The sequence below is a fragment of the Homalodisca vitripennis genome, chromosome 7 (genome assembly GCF_021130785.1).
Source record: "Homalodisca vitripennis isolate AUS2020 chromosome 7, UT_GWSS_2.1, whole genome shotgun sequence".
NCBI lineage: Eukaryota > Metazoa > Arthropoda > Insecta > Hemiptera > Cicadellidae > Homalodisca > Homalodisca vitripennis.
Window position 1 is genome coordinate 37,845,886 of NC_060213.1, and position 17,796 is coordinate 37,863,681.

At 35.3% G+C, this 17,796-nt stretch overlaps 1 pseudogene; it reads left to right on the top strand.

Moving 5' to 3' along the window:
• LOC124366684 overlaps positions 1–17,796 on the top strand; it is a 44,596-nt pseudogene that overhangs the window by 11,944 nt on the left and 14,856 nt on the right.

The window sequence follows — 17,796 nt, forward strand, 5'->3', positions numbered from 1 at the left end:
TAATTATACACTTTTTTATGTATTTTGTTGACCATAGTATCAAGGCAAAACTCAACATTGATGTCAGAAATATAATTCACTTGAACCAGCAGTGGTCACACACATGCAACACCTACTAAATTGCGTTGCAAAACAGCGGGTAACTGCTAGCAGTGCAGATATAAGAGACAATGTAGTCTAACTTTTACTTTACATTTAAAGACTGTTATGAAACCTAAATTTCTTGTCTTTCGAAAAAAAGTAGGCTTCTCAGAGCTGTGTATGTATATATATTTTTTTGATCAGGAAAGAGGTAGAATCAGGTATGGAACAAAAATTTCAATACAGAGTAAATTATAATGACCATAAATATACACTTTTTAATACTTGTCTTGACCGTGGGAAGAAGGCAAAGTCAACATTGGCGTTGGAAATACAATTCGCTTGAACCATAAGTGCTATTACAAGTGAAAAACCTACAAAATTAGTTGTGAAGCCGCAGGTAACTGTTATTAAGAATATACAATTAGGGCACTACTCACTGTCCTAAGTCCAAATTCTCATCATATTACAGTGCGTTTGTTAAAATACCGCTAGAAACCAAAACTCAAGAAGGCTTGTGTTTGCAAACTTTGAGCAGATAGCCACGACCTATATTAAAGTTAATTATACTCCAATAGTTTATAATATACTTAGAATTATTAGAAATATTATTTAAAAGATAAGCTCCAATTAATTGATGTCAGCTTAGTTGATCCGAATCTCTTACTCTAGTACTAAAATTGATCATTGCTTTGCTGTTGAAGGAAACCTAGTTCTAGAGCCTGTTTCTCTATATATTGATGAATACAATGAACCAAACAAATGATTGCGCAGGGGGGTACCAGCAGCAAGACGCCCATGAGTTTCTGCGCTACATGCTGGACCGGTTGCACACTGAATTGTTACATCTGCTGCCGGAGTCCCCGTACCTACTGGGGCATAAAGGGCGGTCGTCAATCGTCACCAGTGTCTTTGGCGGTACACTGCAGAGTGAGGTATGTCATTATATTGATTGTTCTGTTACATCAAGGCCGGTGTAGGTCAGGAATTTAATAAATAAAATGAAACATAAATGCAATATCTATGATATAATATAACATTTTATGACATTAGTAACTTTCTGGAGATTTGGGTGCTATGTTTTAAGCTCTTCCTTGCAGCTAGTGGTGTGTTGAAGTTGGTTTTTGAATCTCCTTTGAATCTTAAAAATGATTTGGATTCTAGATTCGATCGACGATATGTGACAATAAAATCTGGAATCTATTGAGCTTTGCTGTGTCACTATTTATATTGGACTCCACCAGTTCTGGACCGGAAACATAGCAGTAGATAAATTCTTTCTTATACCAAACTAGTAAACCATGAATAATTTCGACTGGTGGAAAATAGTATTGCGTTGTCTGCCTGTTGTGATGCTTGAGTGTACTGATGCAACTCATGAAGGGATACGAAAGTGCTCGAGGAGAGGAGAGCATTATAGTCATTTGAAAAGAAGTGAGTGGTATAAGTGAAAATTGGAGATAATTAACCAAAGTAAACAAATCAGGATTTTATAAACAATATTTGATTTGAAATTCATACATTGTACATTTCTGTTTGTGCATTGTAACATGTCTGTTCGAGGGTGCTCGCCATAGTTACAGTCATGTGCAAATTAATCTGAACAAAAACAATTTCAGTTAAAAACAAACATTTATTAGGCTATTTACATAAGTTTTCACATTATACATACATTTAATAACTTAATGTGGCCTCCTTTTGCTAGTATTAACATTTCAAGACTTTTTGGCATTGAATCGACCAGTTTCTTGCACATTTCTTGGATTTCAAGGTCATGAAACCAAACCTGAATCAGGGCTGAAATCATCTTTTCTTTAGTTGTTGCAGTCCTTTTTTCTTAATTTCTCCTTACAAATGAACCAGAGATTTTCTATTGGATTGACATAAGACGAGTTTCCAGGCCATTCCGAGTACAAAATTCATCCATGAAATTTTTTAACTGCCTTGGATGCGTGACAGGGTGCAAGATCTTGTCGAAACACAGGATATTTTACGTGATAGTCAGCTTCTAGTTTTTTAAGTTCAGGAATCACTCTGCTTTGTAGAATAGGGATATATTTCTCACTGTTCATCATTCCAGATATTGGTACCAAAGGCCTTAAGCCGAAAAAAAAAACGAAAAACAACCCCAAAACATTTTTTTAACTGGGTGTTTTACTGTTTGATGCAAATGTGTCAGTGACACAGGTTCATTATCTGACCTTACATGGGAAAAATTTCCTACCTTGGACTTCAAAATAACTTCGTCAGAAATAAAACCTTCCTCCAATTCTTAACTTTCCAAAATTTATACTTTTTGGCCCAAGCCAACCGTTTTTTTTCATCATAGCGGGCTGTTAACAGTTGTTTTTTCCTTGGCCTTCTGGCTTTTCTGTTAACGGCCAAAAGACGTTCTTCTGACTGTTGAGTCATGAATATGAACCCCAGCATCTTCTAAGTCTTTTTTAAGATCAAAACTTTTTTTTCAGGGTGAAGTTTACTATTTCTTAACAAAAATTGCATCATCTTTGGTTGCAGTTTTTCTTTTTCTTCCACAAAACTCTTTTTCTTTTAGGGATATATTGATCCGGTTACGTTTTTTTACTTAATAATATTATTTACAGAGCCAAAACTAACACCACATTGTTTAGCAATCTGTCTTTGAGTCAAAGAAGTGTGTTCCTGCAGAGTTACAATCTTGCTTCTTTTCCTAGGAGTAGATCCATAATAAAACTAATATCGAAAATAACCCAAGAAACTCACCAAAATAATCGGAAGTTTAAATAATGACGGACACAAAGACAGTAATATCACTTAACATGTTCAAAAAGTGTTGTAGTGATGTAAAAAAACAATGAATCACATGTACAAAAGAAATAACACCACATGTGCAGGTTGGCCAACGCCGAAAAATCCAAATTTACCTCTCTGTTCAGATTAATTTGCACATGACTGTATTATCTCTCTGACTTGGTATTCACATTGCAGTTCATTATATTAATATCTTCTTTCATCAACTTATTTTGAATTTTTTCTTTGTTACAGGTGAGATGTCTCAATTGCAGTATAGAATCCAAGAAACACGACCCTTTCCTAGATCTCTCACTAGACATCCCTGATAAGTGTTATCAGAAGAAGAACAGGGAATCCAATGAGGATCCAGTGCCTCCATGCAACATTTTAGGTGAGTAGAAAACAAAAGTGTTTAAAAAAATACATTTTATATTAGTATTTTCAATTCCTCTAAAGTGAGACATTTCTTATAACTCTACAACAAAAAATGAGGATGTTTAATTGTTAATATTTTTTTTAAGATTAAAAGGTCGTTTCTCTACAGCCACCGCTTAACCCTTTGATGGCCAAAGGTTGATGTACTGGCTCTAGAATTATATTTCTCAAAACAGTTGTGAACCGAGATCTCAGCACCGCAAAATCAATTCCAAAACAGCATCATGCCAATGTATCGGCACTCTTCATTTGATTACATTATTTCTTTATTTTTAGTTTGTAATATAATATCAAACGAAATATAAATTGGTATATTTTCTTCTAATTGTAATAGTAATTATTTTAAAGTTTTTTTCACTTTTTTTGCTCAGTAGAAAGATTCAATATGGAAGGCAAATATATATTAGACAAATATTAAACAAAATTATTTCTTAAGGTATTCACATGATTTCTTCTGTATTTATGTGAAAATATGTGTACTTTCATATAATAATAATGGTTTCTTTGAAATATATTTTTTATCCTAGTTTTTAACAATCAAATATAAAAATAATTAAAAATTTTGTGAAAACAACAAAATAAATTTCTTTGTTGAAATCAGCAATTCTTTTTATTTGAAGTGGTATATAAAAGTGGTATTAGTGTTGACTTGTGTATTATATGAACTGTTAAAACGGGTGTGTGTAAGATTGACATTATAATGTTGATTGTCACTACGGAATTGATTTGGATCAACATTATTGTTATATTGATTGCCAATTTCATGGTTAAAATTTTAGTACAATTCAATTATTTTTGTTATTGTTTTTTGTTGTTTAATTATTACAAATAACATAAGGAAATTCTTACCTTATGACTTATTTTAACGCTGTGTGAAATATATTTTCAGAGTAATGATTTTTTTTGAAGTTACAGGGCATTTAAAGTACCTGGTATTTCAAGGCCAGCATTGAAAGTGATAAAATTTCATTATAATTAAAAAATAAGGAACTGATAGCTGTTTCAAATCCTAAGCATTTCATAGCATAATTTTGGAATTTTAGACTGCCTGACGAGTTTTATTCAAGTGGAAGAGTTGGCTGAGACTGAGCTGTACTACTGCAACAACTGTAAGAGCAAAACAACGCTCCACCAAACGCTTTTGGATTCGCAGACTGCCTAATGTAAGTTGGACCATTAGTTATTGAGGATGAATATAGTGGTGTTCCTATCCTAACTTAGGTGAAGTATTACATTATTGTACTAAACAAACATGGCATCCAGCAGTGATGTATTGTGTTATTGTACATTTCTTGTTTTCTCCTCTCTGTTGTATATACACCAACACATTTTTCCCAGTTAATTTTGCTGACAATCATAAACTTGTGTGCAATTTCAAACACTATTTGTAAAACTTTTCCTCTTTCATTCAAAATAATAAATCCTCATTTAACTGTTTTCGTTAACAAATCTAGTTTTACAGATTAAATGTGCATCTCTGTTATCTCATCTTGTTAAATTGCACACTGCCTTTCAAGGCATTCAAAATGTGATCATTAACCCTCTCCCGCTCGCATTGTTTGCAGGCGCTCACGGTGCTTCTAACCTCAATTAATTCGGTCTGCCGGTCGCGCTCGGTTGTAAAAATACGTGGCGCCTCAACTTACACACGTTCTGTCATTGCAATTAACTATAATTATATATATTAATTATTTTACTATATATTGGTTCAATGAAGTTGACTGTACGAGACCAGGGAGGGGGCACACGGACAGCTGGGGTGCCGGTGGCGCGGGATTGTTTGTTGCGCAGTTACTTGGTGAAGGTCATTGTCTGGCTCGCCGTCACTGCCACTGTGATCACTCCGAACTACATTCTCAATGCCACCCAACCATTTCACAAGGCTCTGGTACATCACTACACTCACTTGAATCGTCGCAATCACTACTAATAACGAGATCGATTTCACTGTCACGAAGTGTACGACTACAACCCGCCATTGTTTCCGCACAACTAATACAAATAGCAAAATAATGGAATAAATCTACTGTAAACGTAAAGTGAAATGGTCTCCTGATAGCAAACAACCCGTAGTAGTAACATGTTGCTACTCGAGAGCAGCACTTATCGGCTCTAGTAGATAAAGCAGTGCGTGCCGATCTGTGCCGTTTAAGCTGCAGTGGCTATGTGATGGCCGTGCCGATTCATGCCTTGCGAGCGGGAGAGGGTCAATCTGCTATTAATCCTGCTATGGATAGTGTTATTGTCAGTGGTATTTTCAAAATATTTCTTGCTAAAATCATCCTCCTGTAACCTAGTTTAAGCTGTGCAGCATATCGACACAACAGTTTGTAAAATCAGTTCTTTGCTATTTGGAAAATTAGTAGAAAGTCCCTTGGTTTTACAATCATACTAGGATGAAGAGTGTCATTAAGTTTAGTTAGAAGATCTATAGATTTTTTATAGATAGACTCTTCAAACAAGTACAAAATTAGGGATTCTCTTTACAATTTACAAAATACATAACAAACAAACTTAACTAGCACGATTTATAAGAGTTTCAGCATAAAAGTTTTTTAAAGACAACGAGGAATGCCGCACTGGGCTGTCACCTGCAATTCATAACTGACTACAGTGCTGTGCTGGACGTTCTTTGTTCTTTTTAAAAATGTTTTTTCGTGTTGGATTATTTCAAACATCACAGAATGTTAAAGGAAGATTATTGGAAGTACACATTGTTACGTCAAAATACAAACAAAGAATCCTAAAAAAGGTAATGAAATTTCGTCACCGTGCCATTCAAAATTGTTTCATTGTCTATCTGTGCCAATTCCCAGAAGAGAATGATCTGTGCAAGGAACTTATCATTAATGTACAAGAGAGAATTAGCAGAACATTGAAAGAAAGTTCAGTTCCACTTACTACTTGGCCTAGGCTTATCCCTCCAACTTCAGTAAAGTAGTTTAAAAAACTAAAAAATCAGTCTCACTTTGGAAGAGCGTTTCTCCTGTAATTGAGATGGATTTGATATTCCAGGTTTTGTGCCTCCATCTCAAAACGTTTCCGGTGGAACAACTTCTTCCGCACGAAAGTGGACCCCACCCCCCCCCCCCCCCACCCCCCCCCCCCCCCACCCCCCCCCCCCCCCACCCCCCCCCCCCCCCACCCCCCCCCCCCCCCACCCCCCCCCCCCCCCAGTAACTCTTTACTCTATCTCCATTGGTTTGGCCGCAAAACGTGATTAAGTGAAAATATTTTGAAATTTTAGCCTAAAAATTTACCTTTTCGGGCTCGATACCGGCTAAACGGTTTGGTCGTTAAGCTCAAAACAAATTTTTAAAAGGATTTAAGAAATTGCGTGATCTACAAAAAATGCTCAGTAACATTTTGCCCTATCCTCAACGGTTTGGCTGCATAACGCGTTTTAAAGTATTGATTTTTTAAGTTTTACGTGATATTTTTTAAACTGCCCAGTGCAGCCTTTTGTCCTAAGCTCTGTAACTGCCTAAATTATAGGTCGTAGCTTAGATCTGATGGCATAATCGAAAGAAAAAATCAAATTTCCGACAAGAAAGGTCCATTCACTTTTTCTTGTATCTCTAACAGTTATCTAAATACTTATACAGCCGCATGTGAAACTGACTGACTGATATATGTATACAAATTCTAACATAGTTCTAGAAGTGCTGGAAACTTGAAAATTTGGCACGCAGGTACCTTTCACAATATGACCCGGAGGAAAAGTCTGAAAACCGGACTTTTTTACTTTTAAACCCCTCAAAAAAATTCTTCAAAAATCGCACATTCTTTACCCCTGCAGGCATTTCTTGTAAGCCTGATAGCGGGTGAACCGTTGGAGCTAGCTTCAATCTGACGAAAAATCGTTAGTCAGGAATGAAAGTGAACTACAAAAAAAGGTCTAGTGACTTTTTGTCCTATCTCGTGTGGTTAAGCGACAAAACGCGGGAATGTTTGACATTCCAGAGATTTTTTTGCTTAAAATAAAGTTTCGAGCCTGATAGTGGCCGAACGGTAGGTCGTAGCTCAAATCTGATTGACCCATCAAATTAGCAAATTGCGCGATCTACAGAAAAGGTCCAGTAACTTTTTGCTCTATCTCCAGTGGTTCGGCCGAAAAACGTGATTATGTGCAATTGTTTTGTAATTTTTTACGTGAAACTTTTGTTTTCCGGGCTCGATAGCGGCGAAACCATTGGACGGAGGTCGAAATAAGACAGAAGTTGGAGTTAGGAAATGAGGTAATCTACAAAAATGTGCCAGTAACTCTTTACTCTATCTCCATTGGTTTGGCCGCAAAACGTGATTAAGTGAAAATATTTTGAAATTTTAGCCTAAAAATTTACCTTTCGGGCTCGATACCGGCTAAACGGTTGGTCGTAGCTCAAAACAAATTTTTAAAAGGATTTAAGAAATTGCGTGATCTACAAAAAATGCTCAGTAACATTTTGCCCTATCCTCAACGGTTTGGCTGCATAACGCGTTTTAAAGTATTGATTTTTTAAGTTTTACGTGATAATTTTTAAAACTGCCCAGTGCAGCCTTTTGTCCTAAGCTCTGTACTGCCTAAATTATAGGTCGTAGCTTAGATCTGATGGCATAATCGAAAGAAAAAATCAAATTTCCGACAAGAAAGGTCCATTCACTTTTTCTTGTATCTCTAACAGTTATCTAATATATATACAACAGCATGTGTAACTGACTGACTGACTCACTCACGTATACTAATTCTAACCTACTTCCAGATGAGTTAGAGACTTGAAATTTGGTACACAGATAGCTTTCCACGTGTAACCACCAGGAAAATCCCGAAAAGTGAGAATTTTTCATTTTCAACCCCTCAAAAAAATTCCCAAAAAATCGCGCATTCTTCACCCCTGCAGGCATTTTTTGTAAGCCCGATAGCGGGCGAACCGTTGGAGCTAGCTCGGATCTGACGGAAAATTCATGATCAGGAATGAAGTGAACTACAAAAAAGGTCTAATGACTTTTTGCTCTATCTTCCATGGTTAAGCGACAAAACGCTCGGACATTTGAAATTCCAGAGATTTTTTCGATAAAAATAATGTTTCAAGCCCGATAGCGGCCGAACCGTTGGTCGTAGCTCAAATCTGATTGACCCATTAAATTAGCAAATTGCGCGATCTACAGAAAAGGTCCAGTAATCTTTTGCCCTATCTCGATTGGTTTGGCCGAAAAACGTGATTATGTACAATTTTGTTGTAACTTTTACGCGAAACTTTTGCTTTTGGGGTCGATAGCGGCGAAACCATTGGTCGGAGGTCAAAATAAGACTAACGTTTTATTTAGGAAATAAGATGACCTACAAAAAAAGGGTCCAGTGACTTTTTACTATATTTCCCTTAGTTCGACCGCAAAACGCGATTATAAGTGAAAATATTGGACATTTTCGCCTAAAAATTTACATTCCGGGCTTGATAGCGGCTAAACGGTTGGTCGTAACTCAAAACAAATTTTAAAACGGGATTTAGGAAATCACGTGATCTACAGAAAAGGTTCAGTGACTTCGGGAGTTGGGCTGAGCGTTAGCTAAGCGTCAATAGTAGATAGGGACAGAGGAATATTTATTATGTTCACAGACACAATAACCCTCTAAAAAAGGCCCAAGTGTGTCATTAACCCCCGGTAATATTAACCCCCCCCCGGGGATTTCCTGGTATGACCTGATAACCTCCTGTACATTCAACCCCCTGATGTGTTAACCCCCCTGGTAACATTAAACCCCCCCAGGGAATTTCCTGCCATGACCTCATGTCCGAATTTTACCAGTCACCAAATCTCTTAACCCCCCCCCCCTGGGAAGATCCTGGTATGACCAGATAACCCCCTGGAGACTTATCCCCCGGTAACGTTAACCCCCCCTGGGAATTTGTTCATATGACCAGACAATATCCTGACGAAATTAAACCCCCTCTTGTCTTAACCTCCTTAACATTAATCACCCACCCAGGGAATTTCTCGCCTTGACTAGATAGTCTCCTGGTGATATTAAACCCCCTGTTCGACTTAAAATACTGCCTTGAGGTCGGTTTTTTATTATGTTTATACTAAACAATTCAAGATAGCTGACCCGTGCAGACTTTTCCTCCCGAGCTCATTTCTGGCTAAACCATAGGTCGTAGATCAGATCTGAGGGCACAATCGAAACACAAAATTAAATTTCCAACAAGAAAGGTCCTGTCACTTTTTGTCGTATCTCTAACGGTTTTTAAACCGCAAAATGCCCTCAAAGTCAAAAGTTTTTACGAATCCGGAAAAAAATCTATGAAAAAGGTCAATTTTTTAAATCCCTTGTCATTTACTTAATGTCCGGACTTAACCAGTCACCGAATTCCGCTTATCCCCGAATTTGCAAGCGTTTACTTTGGGGGCCTGGGGGCGTAGCCCCCAGCGAGCCGAAGGCGAGTCTAATATACTATACAGCCGCATGTGTAACTCACTCACTGATAATGTATACAAATTCTAACCTACTTCTAGAAGTGCTAGAAACTTGAAATTTTTGCACGCAGGTACCTTTTGCCGTATAACCAACAGGAAAATTCTGAAACCCGGGATTTTTTACTTTTAAAACCCCCTCAAAAAAATTCCTCAAAAATCGCGCATTCTTTACCCCTGCAGGCATTTCTTGTAAGCCTGATAGCGGGTGAACCGTTGGAGCTAGCTTCAATCTGACGAAAAATCGTTAGTCAGGAATGAAGTGAACTACAGAAAAGGTCCAGTGACTTTTTGTCCTATCTCGTGTGGTTAAGCGACAAAACGCGGGAATGTTTGACATTCCAGAGATTTTTTGGCTTAAAATAAAGTTTCGAGCCTGATAGTGGCCGAACGGTAGGTCGTAGCTCAAATCTGATTGACCCATTAAATTAGCAAATTGCGCGATCTACAGAAAAGGTCCAGTAACTTTTTGCTCTATCTCCAGTGGTTCGGCCGAAAAACGTGATTATGTGCAATTGTTTTGTAATTTTTACGTGAAACTTTTGTTTTCCGGGCTCGATAGCGGCGAAACCATTGGACGGAGGTCGAAATAAGACGCACGTTGGAGTTAGGAAAATGAGGTAATCTACAAAAATGTGCCAGTAACTCTTTACTCTATCTCCATTGGTTTGGCCGCAAAACGTGATTAAGTGAAAATATTTGGAAATTTTTCGCCTAAAAATTTACCTTTCGGACTCGATAGCGGCTAAACGGTTGGTCGTAGCTCAAAACAAATTTTTAAAAAGGATTTAAGAAATTGCGTGATCTACAAAAATGTTCAGTAACATTTTGCCCTATCCTCAACGGTTTGGCTGCATAACGCGTTTTAAAGTATTGATTTTTTAAGTTTTACGTGATATTTTTAAACTGCCCAGTGCAGCCTTTTGTCCTAAGCTCTGTACTGCCTAAATTATAGGTCGTAGCTTAAATCTGATGGCATAATCGAAAGACAACATTAAATTTCCGACAAGAAAGTTCCAGTCACTTTTTGTCGTATCTCTATCGGTTAAGCCACAAAATGCCTTTGAAGTCAAAAGTTTGAATTAATCTGGAAAAGTAGATAAAGTTGGTCAATTTTTCACTCCCAAACCAGTAATCTTAAGCTCGGACATAACATTTCCCCGGTAACATTACCCTCTGGGAATTTCCTGGCATGGCTATATTAACTCCTGAGCAACCCTGTAAAATTGGCGCACGTGTGTCATTAACCCCGGTAACATTTACCCCCCTCCGGCGACTTCATGGTATGACCAGAAAACCTCCTGAGTAAAATTAAACCTCCTGATTTGTTACTCTCCCTGTAACATTATACCCCCCCAGGCAATTTCCTGGCATGACCTCACGTCCGAATTTTACCAATCACCAAATCTCTTCACCCCCCTTGGGAAGTTCCTGTTATGACCAGATCACCCCCTGATGCCTTAACCCCCGGTAACGTTACAACCCCCCCCAGGGAATTTTCTGGCATGTCCTCATGTCTGAATTTTACCTGTAACCAAATCCCTTAACCCCTCTTGGGAAGTTCCTGGTATGACCAGATAACCCCCTGATGTCATAACCCCTGGTAAAGTTACAACCTCCCCCTGGGAATTTCCTGGTATGACATAATGTCCGAATTTTACCTATCACCAAATCATTCTTATCCACGAATTTGGCTAATACCCGAAAGGGGGCCTGGGGGCGTAGCCCCCAGCGAGCCGAAGGCGAGTCTGTTCTTTATAAGAGTAACAATACACTTGGACTTTAAAATAATATTAAATGAAAATACATTGAATTTATTTATACTCTTATTTGTTAAAGACACATTTTAAGTGCCCAAGCAACTTCCAGATTTTTGCAAACAGTTTCTGTTGTTTTATGGGGCGTACCTGTTGATGATACCAGCTTTATTTATTTCTTACAAACAATATATACATGTTTAGATGAATGTTATTTTTAAATTAATAGAATATGTGTTTGATTCTAGATTTATCTTGTAGAATACTTTCAGCTCCTCCAAAACGGATATAAACCTATACGAGACTTGATTGAAGTGCAACCCAGCTGTACAATATGATTACGTTTTGATCGTAAACTAGAAGCTGCTAAATCTGTCTGACTTCATACATTCTGGTTACAGCTGTCACAGAGTAAAAAACATTTACTTCAAGGCTGGATACTACAGTTTTGAAGATTTTAATTACTTTACTTAATTTATAGAATCAACTAACGAGTAGGAATTTTTCCTTTTCGAATATGGAGAATTATTGTAACTAATTAATTACATTTATTATTTTCAATAGTATTAGTAAAATGTAACAGAAATTATTTTAATCAACAATCAAACTTACTCTTAGTGCAGAGTCTGGAATCTGAAGTTGTCAGAAACTTAATTCCAGGAATCAAGATTCATATTCTTCTGTAGAAATCTAAAAATAGTCTACGACGAACAGGCTCAAATGAAATCGTTTTATCTTTTCGGCATCAGAGACACCCAGACTTCAAAATAAAGTGTAATCTATATTAAGATATATTCCCATTGTCTTAACACTTGCACATTTGTGTGCACTATGATGTTGTTGGCACGATCTCTAAGCACAGTGGAGCAGTTTAATTCTCTATATACATTATAACGTAGCTATGGTGGGAAGGAATTGATTGTATGTAAGTATTGAATTTAGTTCCAGTTCACCTTCCTCTTGGTGCAGCGTATGGAATCTTCGTGTATTACTTTTGGTTATTTAACTTGAAATACTGTAAATGTACATGAAGCAATTATGTATTCTTAATTTAACTTGTTTAACTTAATTCATAAATTTATATTGAGTGTAATATTTCGTTGTCAAATAGCTATTTGCAGTTCCAAGAGATTTACTACAAATATTTCAAGAAAATATTACTTAAATATTTTAAATTATTATTTTTATTCCTAACAAAGCCGTAATGACTACTAAGAAAATCGTCTATCTCGTGTTTAATTTTGATAGTTATGTTGTTTCAGATAACTATGAGTATAATCAATTATAGTCACAGTTTAAATTAATCTATTGTGAATTTTGTATTTTCATCAATTGAAGGATATTTCATGACCTGTTTCATAATTGCCCAAAAAACCAAAATTGAAAATGTAAACAAGTGTGGGTTTCAAAGTCAGCTCTAATTTAAAAAATATTCCTCGAATAAATTGTTCCATGAGATTTCCTGGTGGTGTGATGCGGCAGGAATTCTCTTTATTATCACAGGCAAACTTTAGCACCCTCGTTTTGCCAGCCATGAGTATCTTAATATACTTTAACATATTAACTCACCTGTGTTAAAACTTGTCAGAGTTTATAAATACATATACAAATTTAAATTTTATGTGCTGCTGGAACGTGTGGGAATTCTTTTAATGTAGAATAATATTTGAAGTAACAATATATTATTATTGAATTCATAGTGTCGCAAATTTTGGCAAAAGTTGAAACTGACCAAAAGGTCGTGTTGATAAATCCATAAAACAGCTCTCTCAATGTCGGTCTACTCACGTGCTGATGTTGTTAGCTAACTGGTAGCGAAAGAGTTTAAAGATTAAGGTCTATGTAGTATAAAAGTAGCATTCAACAAACCCACATGAGAGACCTAGTTTCGGATTCTATCGGATCGAGTACTTTTCGTCTTAAATATTTATGTATTATATCTTATATCGTTAGCTGATAAAATATATTCTCGTACGTATAAGTGTTTTAGTTATATTGAATTCCATAAATATTGGCAATCCCGTATCATGTAATATAAACAATTTTTCACTTGAGAATTATCACTATTCTCGTGAAGTGTATCGGAAGCAAATTATTGTATATTAATTCTTTGTAAACTGGCAACTTGATTTTGTTTGGGAAATGTATTTTCTTCTACCTAAGATCCCAAGAGTTGAGCTATTGCTTTCGTTTGAGCAATACTTGCATTCTTTTTAAATAATTAAATTTATATATTTATTTTATATTAAATTGTTTTTAATTTAAAAATAATTTCACACTTCTTAAACGTGTAAAGGTTAATTTAGTAATCCCTTTTGCTCAATGTATTTCAGAAGATATTATTACAAATGTACGATAAAATCGAATACATTATAAAAAATGAATGGAACTTTAAGTGTATATATTGCTTACCGGACTAAAATATTTACATTCTTGTCCTCATATCTTTAAACCACTTGCTGGTTTAACTGGCAATCTAGTGAATATATGTTAGATTTTTCTAGTACTGAGTTTTCCGATAGCCAGATTCAACTAGTTCTGCTCTCTACCACTGCTTATCTAAATACATCTGGACTTACGGCATGATTTACTCTTACTAATCGTTTATTAATACTCTACTTTTATTCAAAAAATACTTTTATATTTTAATCTAAAATAAACTTAAAATAATATAATAAATAATTTCTACAGTAGGCAAAGGATTTTATAAAATCAATATTGATATGAGATTAACCCTTTTTGTGTAAGAGACAACATTCTTCGATCGTATAGTATAACATTTCACATTTATAACGGTCTATAACTGTCTACACATAGATGTACGTTTCAAATTACTCTTAAGTATAATTGCATAAGTAAGTACTTAAAGAACACGAATGGTGAAGGAAATTATTTAAATGACCATTATAGGATACTTATAGCATTTACATTATTTAACTTCGTTAGTGAACTAGGCGAAAAATGAATCAATACAAAAACTGTAGAAGTAGCACCGAATCCCACGAGGAAAACTGTAACCTATCTAGTCGTAATATTACGTTTATAAGAAAAATAAATTTGGAATGCACCCTAAAAAGGTTTTTCGACATTGGAAGAACTACATCTCTCTGAACTGTCACAGAAGGGTTAGTTCACTAGCAAGCTCAAGATTGTGGAAGAATTTGATTGGAGGAGTTCGTGGAATTTGACGCTTATAAAAATCCAAAAATGTTCTTTTCCTCGTTTAAGGATAACATTTCTCGTTTATTTCGTTTTGTAGTTATGTTATAACTTAACTGTCTCTGTATATGAAGCTTTTATAAACCATACAAATTAAATATCAGTAAACAACAATTTATTTAAATCGTGTGTTAGTAAATAAATGACAGTTGCAATAATAATTCATTATAGCTGTTAGCTTAGAGTTAAAAAACGTTAGCGAGTTAGTCGTTTATAGTTAGGGAACTTCTTAGTACTTTTAAGTGTCCTATGAACTATTTAACATCTTTCTATAAATGTGACGTTTCAATGCCTTTTTCGTACTTCTTTATTAACTGCATATTAGGTATCTTGAATTTATTTCAAATTTAACGAAAAATACAGTTTGTTACTCATCAATATATTACAATACGAGGACCCAAAATATCCAACATGTTGAAAAATACAGTTTGTTACTCATCAATATGTTACAATACGAGGACCCAAAATATCCAACATGTTGAAAAATACAGTTTGTTACTCATCAATATGTTACAATACGAGGACGCAAAATATCCAACATGTTGAAGTCAAACGCTCTTTTTTCAATCTGAATTTATCGCTAATAGCAATTTTATCAGATAATTAAGTATCGGTCTTCGCCACTTACACATAGAGTTTTGTTGTGGACTGTGTACTCTTGACGAAGACGTATTATATTGGATCCATTGCATTAGTTCAGTAAATCTAATAGTATCTGATTACCTCTGCAAGGTTGTGCATTATTAAAAATAAACTGTGATGTAAATTGACTTCCATTAATAAAATTTGACAATCCATTAATAAAAAGTCGATTAAATTTCATTTTATTCCTAACCTCTAGTGCAGAGTAACTAAGATTTTAGTATACCACACATCTTTGGATGTGTACCTATTTTCTTTAATATTGACTCTCCACGTTGGTACACATATTGGTTAATTGCAAAGCAACAATTATATATAAGAGTCTTAGGATGGAACATTACAAACTTATGCAATTACTCATTCTATGTGAACTGAAAAATATTATGATGAAGAGCTCTAGCATGCTTTGGAAGAGTTCACAAGAATCCAAAGGAATAAAAAATATCTTACATGAAAAAGGAAAAAGACGTTGAATTTCAAAGTAAGTAATTTGTTTGGAAATCATATCAATAAGTGTAACATTTGTTTTTTTAACCAAAACTTATCCATAGGTAAACGTTTTACGCTAAGCCTCTCACTTTCAGTTAGGTCTGGTACCATTCCAGAACAGACTTTTTTGGGAAAACTGGTGAAAGGAATTAAATAGATTATGAAGAGTCCATGAAGTTTCAATGAATAATTTTGCTAAGATATTTTTCTATATTTGTACTATTTACTCAGTTTATACGGTAGTAAGACGGTAGTAAGAATCAAGGTGACCTCTTGATTATTAATATATACTTATTACTTCAAGTTTAAGATACTACTAGGAGTTCAAACAAACTTTTTAAAAACAAAAGACTACGCCATGGTTACCTCATAACGAAGTTGTGTAAGTGTAAAGTGTCTTTTGTGGAGCAGTGTTAAGAAACAACAAAGGATACAAAATATAAACAATAATAAAAAGTTTCCTGAGGATTGCAAGACAGAACAAGAACATCTGAACATTATCATCTCAAGTTGGAGGCTAAAGTTCATATTGTTTCTAAGTTATAGTCTTGTTTCTGTGCTGTGCCGCTCAAAACTGTGGTGAGCAAAAACTCGATATTTGAAGTGCTTTGGTAACAATGACTCTCAAGTTATCCAGTTTTGTTCATATATTTATTATTTTTATTTATATATTTTATTTAAGTCTACAGATGAAAGCGTTCTGGAGACATCCTGTGAATATTTAGCGTATATAAAGGATCAACCCCATGCTCATCATGAAGCACTTCATTGCTTGTCTAGAAATATTGTTTGAAATAAAATTTTAAATCTGTAGGATATGTCAAGAAACAGTTTTCAACAAATGTTCTTGACATATCCTGCGGAACATTTACACACATGCAGACATACAGCAAAACAGAGAGAATATAAATATTTTAAGTAGCCTTAGACAGGTAATAGTAATGAATGTGGCTTCATAAAAACTGTCAACAACATGCAATGGAGCCTACACCTGTTTCCCGTAGTTATGATAAAGGAATACAAGCTCTTATGCCTTACTTACTTCCCCCTTTTTAGACATCTTAGAGACATACACGGTGTTACTTTACATGATAAGTATGCAAATGTAATGAAAAGTTAATTATTTGTCATCTTACGTAACAGTTATGTTATAGAAATATTAAATTTATAATTATTTAAATATATAATATATAGCATTATCCTAAAATAGATATATTGTCTTCCACTTCCAAATTGTGATACAAAAAGATGAAGAAGGACGTGTAAAACAACTGGATTACGAAGTATAAATAGGTTAAAGTGACAAAGTTTGATTGGTTTTTCTTAAATTAAACTTTTGTGCAACTAGCGAATCGAGTTGTTTGTACTAACTTATAAGAAATAAAGTCTTCGTTGAAAAACTATTGGTTGTTCAAGTTTAATTGTAACGCATTATAATCAATCCTGAATTGGGAATATGTTAAAACATAAAATGAGAGTGTCACTTGTCATCTCTATAAAAGCCTATTGGCATTGAATTACCTGGCAAATTCACTTAAAATTTTACTCGATTTTTAATTTTTACATTATAAACACTGGCTTATGATGGTGCATGTAAAGTAAAGTATAGATATCTTTTTTTACCAGGCGAAGTTAGGGCTAGAAGCCCTATCTAACACTTAATCTTGGGACCAACGGCTTAAAGGTGACTTCCGAACCACCACCAATGGATAGCTTGCAAGTACAGGATCGCTCAGCGATCATCCATCCAAGTAGCAGCCATACTCGACGTTGTTCGATGCGGTTATCTTGCGATAACCGCTGTACCCGCTACATTACGCCGATGGAAACACTTCATGCATGTCGCTCCATGGATCTTGACTGAGCGTTAACCAAAATTTCTACGTTTGTCTTACAGGTAACTTTCATGGCAACAGATTTTCAGAATAAGCATTTTGCAGAATAAATA